The sequence below is a fragment of the Lepidothrix coronata genome, unplaced genomic scaffold, assembly GCF_001604755.1.
Source record: "Lepidothrix coronata isolate B3197 unplaced genomic scaffold, Lepidothrix_coronata-1.0 Scaffold195, whole genome shotgun sequence".
NCBI lineage: Eukaryota > Metazoa > Chordata > Aves > Passeriformes > Pipridae > Lepidothrix > Lepidothrix coronata.
Window position 1 is genome coordinate 351,080 of NW_016690375.1, and position 21,784 is coordinate 372,863.

At 41.6% G+C, this 21,784-nt stretch overlaps 1 long non-coding RNA gene across 1 annotated transcript; it reads right to left on the reverse strand.

The window, feature by feature from the left end:
* Window positions 1-13,550: 13,550 nt before the first annotated feature.
* Window positions 13,551-21,300, reverse strand: LOC108505555. Its single transcript, XR_001877563.1, has 3 exons — window positions 21,245-21,300; window positions 17,937-18,051; window positions 13,551-13,583 (listed from the first exon to the last, which is right to left on the reverse strand). It is a non-coding gene; the product is annotated as an uncharacterized LOC108505555 (long non-coding RNA).
* Between the last annotated feature and the right edge of the window lie 484 nt (window positions 21,301-21,784).

A 21,784-nucleotide genomic window follows, 5' to 3' on the forward strand; every position in this document is an offset into this window, starting at 1 on the left:
AAAGATAGCCTAGGACAGCAAACCATGAGGGTGGTGGGCTGGAGATGGGAATAAAAAGTATCAGTGGAATAATATGGCTATAATTCCTTCTCCCCAAAACTGCCCTGAGTCTCCCAGAGTCTGTTGTGATTGTTCTCAGGGCCTTGGTGAGAGAAGAGGGTGCCCTGCCATTGCCCTGCTCCTGCTGGTGTTACAACACACCCAGAGAGATGTCTTTGCTCACGGATCAGCTCACCACGATGCCAAGGCAGGTCTGGAGGACCCTATGCCTCAGCCTGTGTCTTTAAAACCAGACAGAGCGGGACCATTTGCAAAAGGCCTGAGTTCACCTTGGTGTGCCACAACCACAACCCCTAATGCAAGCACATTCAGAGCTGTGTTTTTCCTTCTCATCATATTTTGGGTATACCTATTACAGGATAAGCTCTTTTTGCTGCTACAAGCATTATAATAATTTAAACAGCAGTCATCTACTGTATGATTTCCTTCCTTCCACCAACACTATCATCCTTAGGTCCAAAGTCATTAGATAAACAATTAACCACAAACTTCATTTAGCTAACTAAAATGAGATGAGGTATTTTTATTTGTTTATATTTGTTACTGCAATAGCAGCACCAGTTTTGCTTGTTTGTTTTTGCAATGACTTAAGGAGAAGCAAACAAATTCTTTCCAACATGTAATAAATACCTAGAGAAAAATAACAATAATTACACTTTCAATGTCAAATAAGCATTAGCTCCCCGTATCCTGTGTTTCACATTCTTATGGTGTTTCCATTTTTAAAGACTGTTTTTAAAATAAGTGTGAGTAAGTGCTTCCTAGAAAATACTCTATTTGATGGCATTTTGTTTTCTTCTGTGCATGAATGGCTTAGGGACAACTGTTGAGTTTTCAGCTGTAAATGCAAATGTAAACCTAACCTAGGTTACAATCTGAACATGTGCTATTTGCTCCACATGTTCTGTGTTTGCAAGGTGGTCTGATTCAATCTTCTCTTTCAAATGACACTAAGTTCTCTAGTTGTCTGGCAAAATGCTGAAAGGTGAAGAAAAGCAAGTGGTTTCAAGATAGACAAATATCCTTTGTTCTTGTTAGATATGTAGGGGAACCACTGCCTGTCCAAAAGTTTTTAGAGTTTGTGAACACTGCATTTGCTTCTATAACTTCTGTGGAGCTACATGTCTTTGGTTTTTCCTGGCCTCTCTACCAGGTAGAAGTACATCTTTTCATGCCAAGAGAATGCTTGCTCAGCCAGTACGCTGAGCCTCCCGTACTGCCTGCAGTACACAGTCAGGGACTGAAGGCATTCCCTCTGGGAATAGTTATCTTAGCATAGTTAAGTTTTGCAGGCTGAGGAATCCTGGTAGTAGAGGGGGCTAGAATGGTGGAAAATCAATCCTGAACTGGCGAGGCTTGGCATAAAAGGCACTTACACACTGGAAACGGGAATGCAGTGGCAAGCTTTAAAGGAAAATCATGAATTTTTTGGGAGGGAGCATGATTATTTGGGGAGGGAGCAGTGTTCTTCCTGGCTGTGCTTACATGACATACATCCCTTGTTAGAGTATCTGTAATAGCACAATATGGCTATATGGGAGCAGTGCCAAGGCTGACAGAAGGGGTCTAACATACAGAGCATGAATCCTTCTCTGAACCTGCCCCAGGTTCCCTGAGGTTTTGATTAATGCTCATCCTAAAGTGTTTCGTCATTTTGTTTACCTTTTCAGCTTGGAACCACTAATGTTATTGCCGCAGCACTGCACATCCTGAACTGAACACATCTCCAGTTCTCCTAGAACATCGGTTGAATTATGTAGGTCTCAGTCACTCTGGTGAATTTGTCTTAGGGCAGAGAGCCTGTTTATTTGAAATGCTGGTGAATCTGTGCTCAGTCCACATTAGGGTTGCAAAACCAATAAAAAAATACATACAAATTGCTCTAAATGCTAGTTTACTTCAAAGCCTAAATTAAGTCTGATTACATGCATTGTCAGATTCATCGGCTCTGCTGTAGGAAAGAATAACTTTCATTTTATGGCATTATTTGCTTATGAACCTACTGGGAGTCCATTTCTGTGTTGTACAGTCTTTGCCAGCAGTCTTGTGAAGTAAAGCTTTGGCATTCTCAATGTTCTTCATCTTTCTGGTCGAGTGCAGTGACCAGGCAGGACTTGGGAGCCTGACTTTTTGTTTCTAACTCTGCAGCACGCTGAGACACAACCTCAGCCAGCTGCAGCCGGATTAGCTGCAGAGGCGGGCAATTTCTCCTTCTTCTTCTCTATGTCTGATGTGACTTTAAACACTTGAAGTTAGGAGCAACCTCCAAAGGTACATCCATGCTACATCGTTGCAGTAGAGAGGGGAGGGAGATGGCCAGGTTGCCCTGAACAAGCAGCGTCCAGCAGCTCAGCTCAGACAGTGCCAAGTCGCACACCCTGCTTGGTTGGTGCCATGTAGACAGAAGCACAGAGCTTCTGCGGCTAACGAGTTGCCAACAAGAATCCCACCTAGTTCAGTTTTCTATACGTTCTACAGTGTGCACACACCTTTCCTATGTTTCTGCAGCCCAAGAACACAAAGGGTCAATGTTTTAAGGTGGCTTTGTGGTGTGGGGAGGAAGTGCCTCCAGAATACCATGGTCTGCTCAAATACATTTCAGGTCACTCTCAAGCAATGTGGACAAGCTGCGGTTTGTCTCATCAAGCAGGAGATGGAGCAGTTTAAGGACTCTGAAGGCTGAATAAAAAGAGGGTATAAGCAGCTAACCCCTTTTGGCAGCTGTTCTAATGGAAGGTAAAAAATGACTGCCCTGAGCAAGCCCATTTCCTAGCAGTCAGAAACATACCCCAACTCCAAAGTAAACCATAATAAAATAAAAAGAGGAACCAAAAAAACCCAGAGTTCATTTTCAGTCACTTAATTCTGCCACTCTTTATCTCAGTAATATACAGAAAGAACCAGCAACGTTCCTTCATAAAGCCCTTGCTTCAACCGCAGCCAGCATTAAAGCAAGGCAGGCAATGGGAAGAAAAGAAGTAAAAATTCCCTGCAGGAAGCCAGCCCGTAGTCTGAAGGGTTGCTTCCCGCTTCCCTCCCTGCATCTTGGTTCTCCTGACAGCATGCCGTATGGCCTGGCAACTCTGCAAATGCTGAGACAAGTGTGCTGTGGAGCAAAAAAATATTTCCTTATTACCATGTCAGGCTGTCACTCCTCTGCTTCCCCCACTGTTAGGAGCTGCTAGACTCTCTCAGCCATCTGGTGCAGGACTCGAAACTTCCTGCTGTTAACTCTGGCCAGTCCTGGCATTGCTGTGCACTTGGTGTATGGAGATAAGACAGGTTTTGAAGTGTTTATACAAAGCTGGAAAAGCAGTGGAAAGACCGGAGGAAAATGAGTGGGAAGGTGTGAGCTGGAAACAAGACACATTGGTGCTGAAGGAGGCCTGAGCACACATTTCGCTTTTGGAGGGGATAAAGGAAAGTGCTTTGCCCTTAGACTTGAGCTGTCATGAGACACAGCCATGGGAGAATAAAGTGGTAGATGTCATGCTCTTCTTTATTCCCTGCCGGGGAATGGAGATGCAGACAGATTTCCAAAGAAGTACAACAACTTGGAGCCCTTTGGATGAGGAAGGGTCTGAGAAGCCATCTGCCTCAGTTTCCTCTGCCAGCTCCTCACCATGGGACACCACTCATGTGACAGTTGGGAAGCTAAAGAAATCCTTATAAGGTGTATTTAGACCAGCGTGTCGGTGACTGGATCGGAACCAAGCTATGCCTGCATAGTTTGCCCGGGCAAGAGAAGAAGTCATTGATGCTCTTGTGGCTCTCCCTGCTGTAATCTGCTCTGACCCCAAGTTACACTGGTTTGCTAATACAAAGAGCAGTAAGGCAGGTGTCAGACTGCTTTGTTTATGCAGTTTTTTCATCCTGCTGGCATTCAGGAACTTATCACTGAATGTGTGATTAATTGGGCCACGTTAGAAGATGTAGCTCTTCCCATAGACTCAGCACTAGTGGTGCCAGCAAAAGTGCAGAGCATCACTTTCCCTGACAGACAGAGTAAAGCCACCACTGTCCTACATCAGGCTCTGTGATCCCAAGTCATCTATTCATGACTGTGCATGTGTCCCTCATAGTCATTGGAATGAGTTTTGAGCCTGTCTTAGAAAGCCCTGCAGATTCCCAGAAATTCCTGGAGGTATTTTTTTTTAATTTCAATAGGTGCTTTACCTGAGTAAGAGTCTCACAAGGATGCAGCACCTGGTTGGGTGAAGTGGGTGTGTTAGGCTATCGTTAGGCTATCATTTGGGTGAATACCCAAAATACATGATGCTGCCTTGAGTAAAATATGGGCTGGGTTTCATTATTACTTAGCAGATACAGTTTTCATGCAAAGTGACTTGACTTTTCCTCAGTAGGAATGATAGGATGTTAAACAGTTATTTAGATATGAATATCTGAATTTTGAAAAGATGTTAGCTCCAGATAAAGGGAGAAACTTCTTAAAATTTATAGAAAAACCTAGAGTTAGCCAGTTTTAAACTACTCTCTCAAATGTCTATTCTAATACTTCCTGTGCGTATAGTGAGTGTAACAGCACTAGCACAGGACTTCAAAGAATAATATCACACCTTTTTAGAGGCCAGCATGCAATTGCTTGAAAGTAATCATCTGGAGGTATTATTTTCTATTTCCCCATGAAATGTTGTTGAAATCATTTACTGTCTTCTCACAGTTCCAGTATTTTCCCATGTGCCCTTACAGGCTCTCTCTATGTGTAAGGCATTTTATTCCTGTATCTCCACACAAAGAGAAGAATTTATTGGAACAAGCTGGCACAGCCCAATTGACTTTAGGTACCTGCAGCGACTTTAAGTAGCAGTAGCTGAGGATGCTCCTTATACTACATGCACCACCCAACTGCATGCCCCTGAAAGTCAACTGAAGAGTGCCCGTTAATTTGAATACTCTTTCAGTCAGGCTCTAACAAACATACTGCCTTGGTCCTATTGAGGGCAATATCGCATAAACTTCAACGTGAATTTACTTTCTAAACAAGGAGCAAACAATATGTGCCCCATGAAAGCTGCAGTTACACTGCAGTGGGAAAGGTAAATGGTGGTGGTGATGAAGATGACAGCGATGGTAATGATCATGGTGGTGGTGCGCTCCCCGGCGGTTGCTTTATGTCTTTACCTCACTACTTAAAGTGTCTTCTATTTTGCAAGCTAAATGTTGAACACAGCACTTTGCACTGCTGTATTCTTGCAACTGCCCTTAAGCTTACAGGCTTTTTAGAAGGGGCAGAGCTTCATAGAAGCTGGCAGTGCTCCTGTCATCAGCTGGCAGTCATCGGTGGAACATCATAACTATGGGCATAACAAGGAGCAGCTTGGACTATAAACAAGCTGTCTAGATACGTACAAGTTATTCTGAAAGAAGATAGTTTTCTTTGGATGTATGCACAACATGCTGCTCTTTTAATCTTCAGGGCACCTAAATCAGGACATTTGCACCAAAATATCTATCTGAGTCTGTCCCAAGAAATAGAAACCCTCATGCCCCAAGCAGTGCCTGTTTCCTTTTCCCCATAAAACACACCCTGGCCATAGGAACTACAAAGCTTATGCCTGTAGCATTTCCCCCGCCCAAATCAATGACTTCAGTGTGATGAAAAGAATAAGTGCTTTTGACTGATCCAAAAAAGGCTGTTATTTCCACCTGTTAAAAGAAGTCTCTGCCTACCAGCAGAGTCCAACATAGATGAGCAGACAGACTTGTGGTATTTAAATCAATTAAGACTTTATTTATAACTAAATTCAGAAAAGATGGAATTGTAAACAACAAGAACTATATACATGAAAAAAAAGTCCCTCTAAGACCTAACCCTCCAAATCCATCTGAGTCTGTATTTCAGAAACAGAAGTACTCATACGTAAACTGGATGATAGTCATCATAAGTTAGTTCTGTCCTGCAGGTTGGGCAAGCCCTGGCAGTCTCAAAGGCAACAGGGAGGCACCGACTGTAGAAGAGATGGCTGCAGTGGGTTGACAAAAACAGTTGTTCATTTCATAGAATCTGGAAGAAAGGAAACCACAACCTGTATTGGGAGGAAAGGATTTGAGTTTGCTGCTCTTTTGGCACCAGGCCAGTAGGACTTGGAGTATCTGGAATCAGTTCATCACTCCTAGGATAATAAGGGACCCACAGATCTGCCAGTGCCCTCTTGGCAAGGGTTTATCCCTCTGCATACACAACCAAGAAGGAATTTTTTGGAGCTCCATGGCAAGGTCTGTGCTTCAAGCCAGCTGCCTGTAGCACCCCACATTAGCCAACTGAGTTGAGCAGCTCCCTCTCTGCCCCGTTCCCCCTCCCACAAAGCAGAAAGGATGACAACATGTGGATCCTTACCTGTGAGTAAAAATTGGACACCTCATGGCTGGTTGCCATTCCCTAGAGAGAACAGACCCAGAAAGAGCAGCCATTAATACCACTGGGCATCAAGGTTTACTGATATATAAAATGTCACATAATCATCTGACTGTACTGACTGGCCATGATACATTTCTTTTGATGAATCCTGTGTATCTTTAGCTCTCTCAGTTTGCTGCATGTAATGAGGAGTTCAGATCTCCCTGTCCTAAAGGAAACAGCATCTTAGTTTTCATTGCGAGAAAATGCAGTCAGTCACCCTGCTCTAGGATTTGAAGTAACAGCAGTCTCCAGCACAGGGGAGTCTATGTACTGGCAGAGTTAATCTCCAACAGGTCATCAGTAGCAGCTTTGTAACTGAAGGATCGAGCTGTCCTTGTTCCAGAAGGGAATGCAGTCTGACACTACAGAGTAACACTGCAGACAGCTCTGGCAAGTTCCAGCCTCAGGAAGGACCCTTTGGTCAATGTTGAATGCTGCAGCACTGAGCTCTTTCAGCCTCACCTAAACAGATCAGGAAGGTGCATTCTGTAACAGAGAAGCTTGAGACTGAAGGAACAAAATATTCCTTTTTCATATTAACCAAGGGGTGGGATTTGTTCACCAACATATTTAAAAACCAAAATTTAAACATCTATAAATCCATTGGCAAAATGCACTGTGGTTTAGAATAGTAGAAGCCCTTAAGGTGGCATATTTAAGACCTGACACCTTAAAGTTTCCGATTCAGGTTCTCTGCTATACTGCCTTTCAATAATCCAAAAGACTCAAAGCACATTAGCTTTATTATAACCTGCATTCTGCCCCCGCCCTACCCCCGGAAAACCCCCCACTTTAAAAACACTCTATGTCACAATTCTCATGATCTTCATCTTCCCTAGTCACATGGACACCTGATTTCATTTGATTAGTTTAATGCATTGCATCTTTCTTATCCAAATGGAGTACCCCTGCAGCAGAACTTTCCTGTTTCTCTGCAGAATAGGGACTTTACTGCACAGGCACCCAACATGAGCTGCAAGATCCCCATGCCACATGTAAACATATCAGGGTTCCATTACATTCATGGGACTGAACAAGAACTGGCCATAAAAGCATAACCTCCACAATGGCCTTCGTGCAAGTCTCCCTCGGGAAGAATGGCCACTGCTCCAAGAGAGAAAGGCAGTGTGTGACAGACACAGTGTGTGACAAAGCAGAGGATGCGTAAGAGTTTTTGCTGGAATTTACCCGGCTGCTGCCTGCTGGTCTCGTGATGCCAAGCCTCATCAACACTAGTGAAAGTATTTCCATATCCAACATCACTACCAGACCTTGGCATGAAAAGTAAATGCAATACATTGTGAGCTATGGCCTGTGACTAATCCCCCTTCCTTGCATACCCCCCCAACTTGTCTATAAGGATACAAGCAAGGTTGTAAATTTGCCTTGGGCTGCCTTTTTCTCCTAGAGTGGTTATCATTTGATCATCATGCAACACAGGATGTTGTCCTCATTGAAAGAGGGAAATTAGTAGAGGAAGTGAAGGCTTCAAAGTTAAGCCAGGACATAGCAATATAACTTAGTCCTGTCTGTATACAAATTTTTTAAAAAAAAGCAAAATTCAATGTTTGATGGGTCATAAGGTATATGTACTTTGAACTTTGAGTTTCCTCGTCCAATGATCCCTGTTGTTGAGATGCTATAGTAGGCGCATACACATCATTAGCTCTTGTTTCATCTTCATCATCGCTGCTCAGTACAGAGCTTTCTGACTGTTGCTGGCTTCCTAGTGCAAGATTTCTCCTTTGTTGTTCATACCCTGTAATTTAATTTTGGTAAGTTGGATCTCTTATTCCCTCTCACTCTCTCTGGAACTATCCTTCAAATACATTATTTTAAGTAGTCTGTAATGGTTCCTATTTTAAATGGACCTTTTTCAGCTGTGTGAAAGGCAATCTTAATCAAAGTAGTTTCCTAAATATTAAAGCTGAAGCATTCCAAACACTATTCGCCCTATGAACAGCTGAAAAGGTGGCCTGAGAGATTCTCAGTGTCATACATTCCATAGAGTTACACTACCTGTGAATAAATCTGCCCTAAAAAGGGAAGGTCCCTCACCCCATTCTTACTGAAAATGTCTGTTGTGATCCTATGGTAAGGAATGCAACAATTACTGTGTGATAGGGGAGAGAGGACTGCAGTCAAGTTTCCAAGGAGCATGGTGACATAGCACATACATAACAAAAAGGCTTGGCAAAACACAGAGTGCTTTGTTCAGAAAGTTCCAGAAGGGATGGAAGAGGTGCTTAAATCTCAAACTGCACATTCCAGAGCTGCTGTGTTTCTTTGTTATTATATGATGCTAAACTGTTGCACTCTTTTTGTCTGCATTAAACCAAACCTCCCCACTCAAAGGCAGTTTCTATCAAATGAGTATTGTTAAGAGCAGTCCTTGGAAAGTATAAAAAGACTCGAAGCAGTGTCTCCTTAGAAGTTGTCATCATCTCCCTCCTGAGTTAAGGTAACTTGAAAATGGGGTTATATTGTCCAGGTTCAAAAGAGATCAATTTTTAAGGGCCTGGTCGATAACATCCAAAGGCCCAAGAAATGCTGTTCGCTTTTTAACTCTCAGAAACTGAATACAAGGATCTCTGCAACTCCAGTGTCCATGTAACAATAATCTAGCACTAATCAATTAAAATTACAGAAAATGTCACCAAATTAAAGTCCTTTTCTGCATACATATTCATCCAAAACTTTGATTGCAGGGATTTTCCACTGTGTTTGATAGTGGCTATCAAACAGAGATTGGATTCATTCTCTAAGACACTGGTCAGAGGCTTTAGCACTGTCCTTTGCCTTTTGCTAAGTGCGGTTTCAATCCCTGCTGCTTGAGCTTCTTGGAAAAGACATACAAAAAAACCCCATTCCATTTAGGACAATTCTATGATTGACTGTAAAACGTCAACTCACCTTCAAGAAGCTTCATCAATGCTTAGGGGAAGGGAGAGAAAAGAAAATACAATTAGACTTTGATGTGCACCCCTGATGTGGCATAACAAGACCAGCTCAGCAAAGTAGGTACAATGGAACAGAGGAAGAATGGTAGACTGTTGACCTCTTATTTTGGTTGAGTAAATTCAAACTAGTAGCCAGTTAGCTGCTGCCCTGAAAACAACTAAGTGGGTGCTTCTCATTGTGCTCCCACTGCTAGAAAAAGGTAGAAACGGAGGCAGCTTAGGAACCATCTGAATGAAGCCCCTCCTCCCTGCTCCCCTGTTCCAGTTCCCTAATTGGATTTTGTCTTCAGGTGAATCTTTCTCCCTTCTGCCACAAACAGGCAAATTCAGTTGTGATAGCCTTTAACAACACTGTGTGTTAGATTAACAGATGCTGAAGAAAGAAACCCTAAAGTGGAAGCTGGTCTTTTTTTTGGTGGAACTTTGTGTGGGTCATGCAGATTCTGTTGTAAAGTTTGAGACCTTTTCTTTAAAAGCTCAGGAACAATCCTATCAGGAAATACGCCCTTTGCTATGCCTGTTTGCATGGCAGCAGTGACATCCCAAAATCAAGTGGAGAAACTACTCTGTGGCCTGGATCAAAGACTATTCTTTCAAAATAACAGGATAAAAAAAATGACTTTTTAAATGACTTCTTAGAGTAATAAACAGAACTAGTTTTTACCCTTGTCAGCTACAGTTTTGCTTGGCATCTCAATGAGAGTAGTATCTGAAACCAATGTTGCAGCCAAACACTTCACATTTCGGAAGTCAATGACTTCTTGCCCGTTTCTTTGGTTTTTTCTCATCCCTACACCTTCAGCCTGAGGAACACTGTAGCCTTTCAGTGGCTAAAGAAATCCCACCAATTCCCCGCCCTCAAAAAAAAAAAAAAAAAAAAATGAAACCCTTCCTTAATTGTCCTCCTCCGTTTTTATTAGTCTTCTGCTGAAAACTCTTAGGAGACTGTCTTAAATTTAACCCTAGTAAACAGCAATTAAAATTAAATTTATTTTTTTTTTCAAACTGGTGAAAATCTAACAATTTAGATCCTTATTTCAAGTCTCTGAAGTCTTGAAGATTTCAGGTGTTCAGCTGTTCCTCTGCCAGCATTTCACAACAGGGTTGGGAGGAGGTTTGCTCTTCTCCTAGGGACAGCACCTTCCTCCTGAGGCCCTGCTGTGCTATGAAAGATGACACAGCAAAAAAAAGAGAAATTAAAATTCAGTCTGCCTTCTAGCCAGTCTGCCACTGGAGCTGGATTCATAGGGTTTGGCTGGGGCTTCTGAGACCAGCAGTGACCCCATCTTGGCCCTGCTGGATTCAGGGATGCTCCTCAGCCCCTGGTCCTATGGGTGCTCTCGGTGTGGGAAGGACAGTGGAAATTCATTCAATGGTGGGGATAGCATAAGAATATTTTCAGTTTATGCTCCTGCCTCTTCTAAAGGAGCATCTTCTTCTTAGAGCTTGGTGTGAAACAGAACACAAATGACTATTGCACTAGGAAAAGAGTAGAGAGAGTAATTTCAGTAGAAAAGAAGATATCCTTTACATTACATGAAAATTCATTTTATTACTTCATACAGTTAAAGTATAGGGAGTAGCTCCTTATCATGGCAAGCAAGAATAAATATAAAAACTTTTCTCTGCGTATGAGATCTGCAGATCACTTGGCTCAGTCTTTCTGTTAGGCTACATTTCTTGCTAATATTCTTTCATCTCAATAGCCATTTGGCAGTTTGGCCAGCAAAGTGAGAAAAATTAGCTATATACTCAGTACCTTTAGAAGCCACCACCTGCTTAGCCAAAGATACTTGCTCTGCAAAACAGAGGGTTGTGACTGTTCTAGTGTTGTGCCTCTAATTCTGTAGGATACATTTACCTATTATTAAGAGCTAAAGAGTCATCTGAGAACATAGAAAAGCTTTCAGATCTTGCAGAATTGCATGCTTGGAGATGAACTTATAAAAATCCGCTGTGACTTACAGAGATGAAAGAGGAATGGCCATTTCAACTCATTTTTTGCATTGTGAGAGCTTGGCTGCACTGACTTACTTAGGTATCTTTTTTTTACTGACTTTAGAAGACATGTGGTCTAATTTGTTGATATTTTCTATTTCTCAAAATTAAAACCCCTGACCGACAGTGCTGGGATGGAAACCCCTGGAATCAAGGGTAAGTGGTAAAAGGAGACAACTGATTTGTCCTTGTGAGTCTTAGTCTCAGCTTCCAATGTTCTCTAGTATGGTGGCAGGTTGGACCCTGACCTAGAAATTGTTATTCATGACCAGCTTGGATCAGCTGCTATTTTTTCCTCAAAAAGCTAAAAATATGTCTAGAAATAGGTGCATTTGCTTTCTCTATTGTTTCTGGAATTGTTCTTTTTTTAATTTTTTTATTTTGAGAGCAGAAAGAAGATCAAAAAGTACGTGAACTTCAAAGAGAAATCCAACATTTCTTTTAGAGAACTTTTGTTCCTCGCAGTCCTTGCAGATGGTGGTTTTACAGAGAGTATTTGGGTCAACAAGTTCTCATTCTTCATCTCACTCTTTATCTTTCTGCACATATGAAAGCTCACAACTTGACAGGCAGCTCAATACCTACAAATGGCTATATAGTGATTACAAAGTGTCCATGTTTTCAGACCTATTACATATGCAGTGATGTAAAGCTTCTATTTTAAAGATCATATTTATTTATCGTACCAGAAGGGGATAATATCTGGAAAGGTTATATCGGCAAAGTAAACATGAAGCACTACTAAACAAAGTATAACCTAAATGGCCAGTGTGCTTTCAGTATTGAAATTTTAATCTCATTTCCTCATTTTATTGTAAATGGTAAGGGGAAAAACTGATACAGAATCCATAGGAAAAAAGTCCTGTGCACTGTACACTGCTTATGTGAAAAAAAAAGTCCTCCTGATATCCTTCTGGTTTGTTATTGACAACAGTTTGTTCCCTGCCAATTACACGAAGAGCAGCAGGGCTTGCTTTAAGTTACGATTTCCTGTTTGTAGCCAAGCAAGTATATTAGGGGTGAAAAAAAGGTGGAAAGGGGGATGTGAAGGAAAGAAGGTGTGTAGGTTACACATTATATAATAAATATTTAACACCCTGGTATCACATAAAGCCTGTGTTCCCAGGCAGCTCTGCTGTATCTTGGGACAGAGCCAACAGATAAGGGAACATATTCCACTTTCAGGTTCCTTCTTATTACAGCTCTGAAGGTCAGGGTAAATGAGAAAAACCAAAAAAAGGGTAGCGAGAAAGGGAACAAGATATAGATCATTAGCTGATCTGGAAAGGTATGGTAAGTCAGACTTAATTTCTGAATCCTTTGTGGACTTAGTGCAAGCTGTCTGAGACAGAGTCTTATTTTTTCTGAAGATATATAAAAAGAGAGCTGTGAGCCATGCTGACCATACCAGGCAGCTGGAAAATCAAATGCTCATGTGATTTAAGGTCAGAATAAAACACTGTATTCACCTAGTCTAACGTGCTTTGTGACACTGGTTAGAGCGTTATCCAGAGATTTCTGCATGAGGCCAAACAGGTTTTATGTTATCCGTGATAAGATTTCTAGAAGACTGTCTGATCTGGGTTGAACACTCATTTGACAGAGTCTGTTAACCTTGTGCAATTCCTCTCTTGCAAGGATATCCCCATTTCAATAAATGTCCATCTCCTCTCTCCCATTTTGATAAAATATGTATATTGAGCTGTGATTAAGTTTAATTATTTGTGATTCTTTGAATTCACTCCAGGTTCCTAAAGCCTTTCCAGATGATCCTAGAGGGAGCCTCATCTGCGTGCACAACTATAGAAACAGCTCCATCTTCCACTTTAACACTGGTTTTATTCCTACATTTTCTTGTGTTTAGGACAGCTGCTGTCACAGTAGTCTTAAAAAAAGTCCCGAGTCATATTACTGAGTATAAAATCAACGGAAAGTCAGAATTCTGATATGGCTTCTGTAATGGCACAAGAAGATAAAAATGCCAGCTTGCCATAGGAAGCTCAGGAAAGTGCAGGTAGAGTGAAATCCTGAAATTAAGATTTGTCAAAACCTCTCTGAACAAGGCAAACTTACATGATTTCATGCACCTCAGTTGACACAACCCTCTTAGCCTCATTTTTCCAATGAGAGTCCAACAGCCAAACCTACAAACATTTTTATAAACAGTGAAAGCAGCACAAAGTAAAGAAGAACAAGGCAAATCAGAACTGACTTCTATTGATTTTGTGATAAAGGCTCCATGGAGACCAGCTGTTAATTACCTTTCCAGAGGAGACACTTGTTTAGCTTGGAGCCAGGTCTGGTTTTTATTCCCGCCCTTTCCTCTCAGGTACAAGAGAGTGTACTGCTAGGATTAGCATAGGATTTAAATGATAATTGTGTATTGGGACATAGTTTTAATTATTCATCCATTTTATTATGGTACTGCTAAAGACCAGGTAAGAATGAGGTGATACACAAAATAGACACCCCCCTTCTCAACTGCTTTGCTAGTAACATTTTCAACAGTTTAGCATCACTTTCTTTCTAGTTAAAGTTATGCCAAAGCAGCATGGATATGTCCACCTTGTTTTCCTTTCCACTGTTTTTACAAGCATTAATGACTTAGCCCTTCCAAGTAAATGGCATTAATGACTTAACCCTGACAGGTACAGAGCTCTCTTGATGCCCACTGCCTTCAGAATGGAGGCAGAGGGAATACACAGTGCTGTGTCACTGTGCTTAGCTCCTTTCTGAATAAAACCACTGAGTGCCAGCTGTGTGATCTCTTTGAGCTGTGCGTAGTGGAAGACTAGCAAGTAGGGATAAATGAGGCTTGAAAACCATCTGTTTGCTCACCAGAGCCTGACATGGGCTGATTCAGTCCATGACATGGCTGCTGCAGTGTTTGCTGGCCTGCCTGGGTGACATGAGCTGTTACTTACGGCAATAACAGGTGCAAAGCTTTCTGACAGTAGTGTTGTTTTTAAATCCCCGAGTCCCTCTAATAACCCAGAGAGGCGGCAGGCTGAACTCTCCAAAGCCATAGGACCAACTTCGTACATGCAGCCTGGGCAACTATGGATGCAAAACAAATCGTGCCAGTGAAGTCACGATGTTCCTCACTTCTCAGAATTACTGGGGATACTGTACAGAAAGCAGGAGCATACACAGTAGGACGATGACATAGTTAAACTTTGCAAACACATACGCTTTTCCTCAAAAACCTCTCTGCTGCTAATAAGGCTGGTGCAGTTTTGCTGAAAATCCTGATTCAGAAATCATAGAATCAGAGAATGGTTGGTTTGGAAGGGGCCTTAAAGATCATCTAGTTCCAACCCTGCTGCCATGGGCAGGGATGTGTTCCACTAGACCAGGTTGCTCAAAGCCCCATCCAACCTGGCCTTGAACACTTCCAGGGTTGGGGCATTCACGACTTCTCTGGGCAACCTGCTCCAGTGTCTCACCACCCTCACAGTTATGAATTTCCTCCTAACACCTAATCTAAATCTCTCCTCTTCTAGTTTAAAATTGTTCTGCCTTGTCCTGGTGCTATCTACCCACATAGAAAGTCACTCTCCCTCTTTTTAATAAGCCCCCTTTAAGTACTAGAAGATCTTCCTTCTTTTTTAGGCACCTTGAGAAAGAAGGTCAAAGAGAAGGGACTTTGATGGGTGCAGAGTGCAAAGATGAGTATTTAAATTACTTATTTTAAACAAAATCTCCCTATATGTGATTGAAAACAGGTGGTGCCTGGAATGACAGATCATAGCTGCTTTCTGATTATTAATACACCATCATTATGTGGTGTAAGGAAAAAGCTGCAGCAGATGGAGCTCTCTACAACCAGACAGCAATAGACCATACAGGAAAATACATGACTGCTTTAGCTTACAAGCTGTAAACACAAATGGTAATATGATTTTGATCCAGAGGGAGAACTATGTGCAATAAAACTTGAGAGTCTTCAAAAACTGCAACCACTCAAAGTAAACAGACTCTTTGGTTAGTCACTGTTCTCCTGCCTACCATGTATTTCTTTATTTTCTTTGTGCTAGTATAGCAGCACATCTAGTGCAAAATAAGCGAACAGTGTAAGCTAGAAACAATCAGCATGATGATCTTGGTTCACACTTCAGCTCATGCATAAAGTCTCTCTACCTTAACAAGCTGCCACTCACAAGGAAGCCAGTGCAATCATGAATTAACAACCTCTGCTTGGTTTTGATTCCAGGGTCATTGTGCCTAGAGAAATATTGCATCTAAAAATACTTTGCATTAAGATCCTCTATATGCTTCAAGCAAGGTGTTCTAGAAATGATCTTTTGCATGTTAAAGAACAGCAGTGGCCTTGGTGAAGAACACTTTGCTCATTTGTATTTATGCACGTTCCCGGACCAACGAAGTGGCCAAGATGACTTTGAGGGGCGAAACACTGCTTGAGTATGGACAGTGCAATCTGGGCCTACAACTTTCTGTGCATGTCAAAAGTCATTTGTATATTCATTATCTTTTGATGAGTGCTGTGTGGTCAAGGGAAATGTACTTTCCCCTTTGGTGTATATCTCAAGCCTTCTGTAAATCTCCTTTGCTCTGTGTCAGTGTGGGCATAATTTAGTTCTGTACGGACTAGGTCCTGCCCCCATGTTACTGAGTTTTTAAATATAAACAGAATATTTGGGAAGGCGGAGAGCCTGGGGGCAAATATATAATTGCTAACTGCTTAATTAGGAACAGTCTGACTTTTCTAGGAGATAAAAGAAGTTGCTTGTTTACTGGGATTGAGCACCAGATGTACCAGCCAGGGTTAGTAATAAATCCAAGAAATTCTGGTGTCAGGATCCATCCTCAGCTGGGGTTAAAAAGACACAGCTCTTCTGTCCTCACAATGTGAGAGTTAAAGCAATTCACGATCCACTCCTAAAAATGAGACAGAAGCTTCAGAAGAAAGAGATGGGACTCAACAGATGAGTAAACTATTGCAAGTGAATTTGGCACGGAGAGGTCCTGTTACTGAAAGCTGGATATGCTTGATCAGACTGCTTTCCTCTAGTAACTCAAGGAGCAACGTGGTTTGTAGCTCTGTAGAAACCATTCTGTGTGTCTCTCTCAGATCTACTGTTACAGGCCAGCAATGCCACTTAGTGGCTTCATGAAAACTGTTTTCTCATGGAAAAAATTTCCGTTATTAGAGAGCAAGGGATTCAATTGAACAGCAGCTCATTGCTAAATCCTAAGCATAGCATGCTACAGAGTAAGAAGAATTTCCATCTTTACATAAGGCATAACCTCCAGTGGGATGTGCTCCATCCCTGCATGGGTGTCCAGAGCTGACAAAGCCCAAGTGCCCTGGGAGGCTGATGGGGAAAGCAAGACTTTGGGCACAAAAGCCTACCTTGCTTTAAGAAAGAGCTCCATTCTATCAGTGGAATTAGAACAATTAGCCACAATTCAGCAGGAAAAGCCATTCTCAGGAGACAAGTGGAGGCTGTCTGGCTCCTGCTGTTTGCCAAGCACCTTCATTCCCAGATTTGTCAAGATGCTGTGCCATCTAGAGGAATTTGAGAGGCATTTTTCCGTGTCTCTCCAAATAGCTCCTGGCTCAGGGTCACTGCTGGTGAAGCCAAGCAGCGAACTCGCTCCTGGGCCAAAAAACACTTCTGGCAGTCCCTGTGTCTGGTGTTCCTGTTCCAACATAGCACATTTGCTGGAGTTATACTAAATGTCTTTAAAATGTGCTGCCTTAACTGTTTTAGTGTGATGACTATGGTTTTCTTTACTGCTTCAGTTTCCATCCAAGTGTGATTCACAGTAACAAGGGCACACCTCTACCAAAATACCAGGCTGCTGCTGACATAGATACCTGTTACTACATGAAAGAAGGGCTAAACCTTTTTATTTATTTTTGCTTTGTCATATACAGCATCACAAAGAAGACCTCTGTAATATTCAGCTACCAGTGACTTACAGGCAGAGATAGACTTCATGGCTTTTGTTGTGAGGTAATTACAGAGCACACTAATTCTAATTACCATGAAATGGAAGCAGTGGCCTACAAACAGAGACACAGAGTATCTGGTGGGTGAATGTTGCTATTGACTAAAAGTGGTTATTTAATCTTTAAAAATGTTGATGCAAAATATTGCCTTCATTCCTTTCCTGCTCAACAACACCTCAGGTTTCAATTACCCCGTGAACTGGCCAGCTCAGCCTGACATTCTCAGCTCTATCCTGCCCAATATGCCTGTCCTGGTACATATCTGTCTCCTCTGACTGACAACCATCCAGAGCTGATGGGTTGCTTATGGCTTTCCTTTGCATTACCTGAGTAACGCTGTGCTCTCAGCCTCCGAAATTCCTTTATGCATCCTAATCCCTATGTGATTCTGACAATCAGAGAGGTGAGCCATAAATTAATAGAAAAAACTAAGTCTATCCTTTTTCCTCTGGGAAAAAATAAAGGAATTTCTCAGGTTCTCATCAATTTTAAATGATCATATGTTGCTTCTACAGCTTACTTTCTTTTTGACTTTTCTCCACTTTTGATGTCTGCTGCTCGGTCTCTTCTGGCAGGAGGTGACTGCTATTAAGTGACTTCAGAGTGTGATGTTTGTTGTCAACCATCATGTCGCACTGTTTGGAAACAAAAACAAAGAAACACCCAAACAAACAAACAAAAAAAGAGTGAAAAGTGTTATTGCTACAGGAAGTAATCCATTAACAATGTATTATTACGTGCTTTTAAATTAGCAGGTGTTGGGGGGGGACCTCTTGGAAAGCTTTACTCTGCTTTCTGAGAAGTTTTCAAAGGATACCAGCTGCAAGCTTTAGCAAGCTCTAGCTGATGGTGAGCTAGGGACAGTTGGTGCAAATAAAATAAGAGAGAATTTAAAACATCATCTCTCACTTGAAATGGTATTTACTGGAAGTTTAAGTGGGCTTTACTGAAAGTTTTAAACCTTCTTGACTACTGGTATTGAAAATATTTGCTTTATTGTTAGAGGCTGAAATGCTGAAAATGGAAGTCCCAAGGTAACAAAGAAAAATTGTCCTTACACTTGGCTCTTCAGCTGGTAACCTCAGACATAGTGTCTCCAGAAGTTAAATATCAAGGGGAATATTATTAAGCAGGTTTAAATTTCACAAGAAAAACTAACAGTAGCAGCTTGAAGTTGTCTGGTCTCCTGTGGTGCAACAATTTAGAAATCTCAGCTCTGTTGTAGCTATGGCACAAGCCAAAATAAGCAGTGCCCTTTCTTTCCCGACGTGAACTCCCAGAACTTCAATGGAGTTGTACTGATCTGCACCAACTGAAGATCACTGATGGCATCTTTATTTGAGAAATTGCAGGCATTCCTGTTATAGAAACAAATACATGGCTGAACCTGAATTGTCCATGTTTTGGAAAAAAAGTAATTCTGAAATGAAAGATTATGGAATCATAGAACCATAGAATGGTTTTGTTTGGAAGAGACCTTAAAGATCATCTAGCTCCAAACCTCCTGCCATGGGCAGGGTCACCTTCCATTAGACCAGACTGGAAAAACTCTTCAGAGGTTATATCTTGTTTGATATTTATGGAACAAAGAAACAGCTTTACCTTTGCTTCACTGTTGATGATCTTGAATTTTTAGTCTACGTGTCACTGCACCAATGACACACTGCTTCTCTGTTTGATTACCAAGTTCACAGCAAATCTAGAGAGGTCTTCCATGTCACACTTTCAAAAAAGAAGATGATCTTTCAGAATCAGAAGGAATTTACTTTCTCCTGCATCTAAGGTCAGGGTCTCACAGGCTTGCTCTTGAGGTGCAGACAGCCCCACTGTGCCTGTGTTTCCTGGGCACTGGGCCAAGGTCTGTTTCTGACTGTCATTAGCTTGCTGAGCAACTCTTAGAAGTCAGTCACTTCCCATCTGTCTTTTTATCCATGTCTTGAGCATGTAGGAACATACAGTATGCAGGGGTGAAATGAGCTTTCACTGCATTTTCTTTCCTTCTTGGACTTCCACAATGTACTCAGAATGAATGATTTGTTTTGTCCTTTGTCCCTTGTCCTCTCAAACTGCCTGGTTACACACCTCAGCCTCCACAGAAATAATTGTTTCTGGGAATAAGTTACACACTGCTTAAGCACTTGCAAAGGTTTTACATTTTATTCTAATTCTGTAGTATCTGAGATATACAGAATAAAACAGAGCATGCTTTAAGTTATAAAGGACTAGATTAGGCAAGTAGTCCAACCACTATCATTTCAGAATGAAAGGGCTGATGGTTTATACACATTCAGCTGAATTCAGACCTGAAAAAGGTGATACAGATCCTCCGACTGTAGCTATTTCTGCCTTCCCCAAGCCAAAGACAGTTGTGCTTATTCACTAGAGTAGACTAGAAAAGCAGGTTCTGTCAATGCCTGGTAAGAAATGGCACCACTGACTTGAAAGTCAAATTAGTAGATAAGGATAATAAATATATACACATTTTGATATATGATATATTTATCAAAATTACCTTATGTTCTGTGAAAGAACAATATATGGAATAGAGGGACTGTATATGACAGAATAAGAATTTAAAATGTGTAAAAGTATCTGGGTAAATGTGGAATGCTATAAAGAAAGTAATAATAATGATGATGATAATAATAATGCAAAATAGAATAGTCAAAGACAACACAATGGTCATGTAGGGGATAGCCTATGGAAGTTATGGCAGTGGAGACACAAGGTGGGAAGGATTTCTGGGCTGATTGGTCAATGTAAAAAGGTTAAGGGATTCATTCTTTCAGTCACACAGAAAATGTATGGTCGGAATCATCAGACAGACCTAATTGCAGGACATGTGGATGCTGCCCTACTTAGAGTACAGTTTTGAATGCTAATCAAATTTTAGACAAGAATTGCTATATTTTTTCTGTAGGAAACCCGGGAAAATTCTTACAAAGTGCTATTAAACCAGGCCCTTTAACACCTTGTACAAGTAGGCATTTGTCCAAAATGCTCTCAGAAAGTTCTTGCAGGCAAGCAATGAACACTATGGTCAGTAGAGAATTGCACAACATGGAGATAAGGGCTGCAGCATGCTGAGGGTTGTACAAATATGCAAGACATCATTTGATTCTAGGGCTTTTAGGCTAAACAGACAATGGAGATAAAGGAGGGGCAAGCAGCAGCAAAAAAGGCATTATCCAATGCAATGAAAAGCTTGCCAGTAAAGCCCGGAATCATGGCCAAGCTTCCCAAATCCCCATCTATGACCTATCCCCTCAGTCAAACCTCCATTGGATTATATGAGTCTCTACTGCTTTGTGACTTGCCTTGTAGAAGAAAATCACAGGAAGGAATAGTTACAGCAACAACATGAGGATTAAAGAACAAGACTGCCCCTTGAGAGAAATTTGGGCAGCTGCACAATGTAAATTGCATGTTGTGGCCTGAAACATCTGTTTTGATGTACTGATCTCTCCAGAGGATTTTAGGATTGTTATCTCTCTATTTCAGTTGTCATCACGTACTGGATTGTGGCCCTCTAGTAGAGGCATACCCATGCATACCCTTAACACAGGTCTGGTACTTAAATCAAATAACATGGTTGGAATATAATTGTACAGACACACTCCCAAGTATCGCTTAGTCATGGCTCCAAACCCGCTTCCCCCTATAGACTGTGGCTGAACACAAACAACGTGTAGGGGAATAACAAAAGAGAAATGGGCCAGAACTTACTCCCACTAACAAGAGCAGGCTTAGCTTCTCAGCTGGAACAATCCAGTTTTCCCCAGAAAGAGTACATCTTTTAACAGGATTACCTTGTAGCTGTTCTCTTACCATATGCTCTCTTTGTATTCATGTAAATCAGTCTGTTTGGCAGATGAAAAACTAGCATGACATGTGGATCCTTTGCAGACAGCTGGGAACGGCGAGGCTCCTCTGTCATGAGCGTCTCTGCATACAGGGCACTGGATCACTACACCAAACAGGACTTTCCAGAGATGGATTAAGACCTTAAAGGTGCAGCACAGGCAGTGTAAAAGAAAAACATCCCTTAGTTAGAGGTGAGCAGAGGAAAAAAAAATGTCTGTGCCCTCACATAGATCTACAATTTTCCCAAGGCATCGGTGCAGTTGCAGAGATGAGGGTGGAACTTTTGTTGTCCGTAAATTGTAGCATGCTTCACCTGAGACACATCCATGTGCCTTGGATTGCCCTCCCATCAGAAACAGGAACATGGAAGTAGTGAAAGCAAATCTCTGCAAATATATGTTTATTTCTTTAGTGTTTTGTAGCTATATAAGGTTCTATCTTAGGTTTACTCACTTCCAGTCTTTATCTTCCAAGCCTTGTCTCATTCGTCCACTTCCAAGAGGA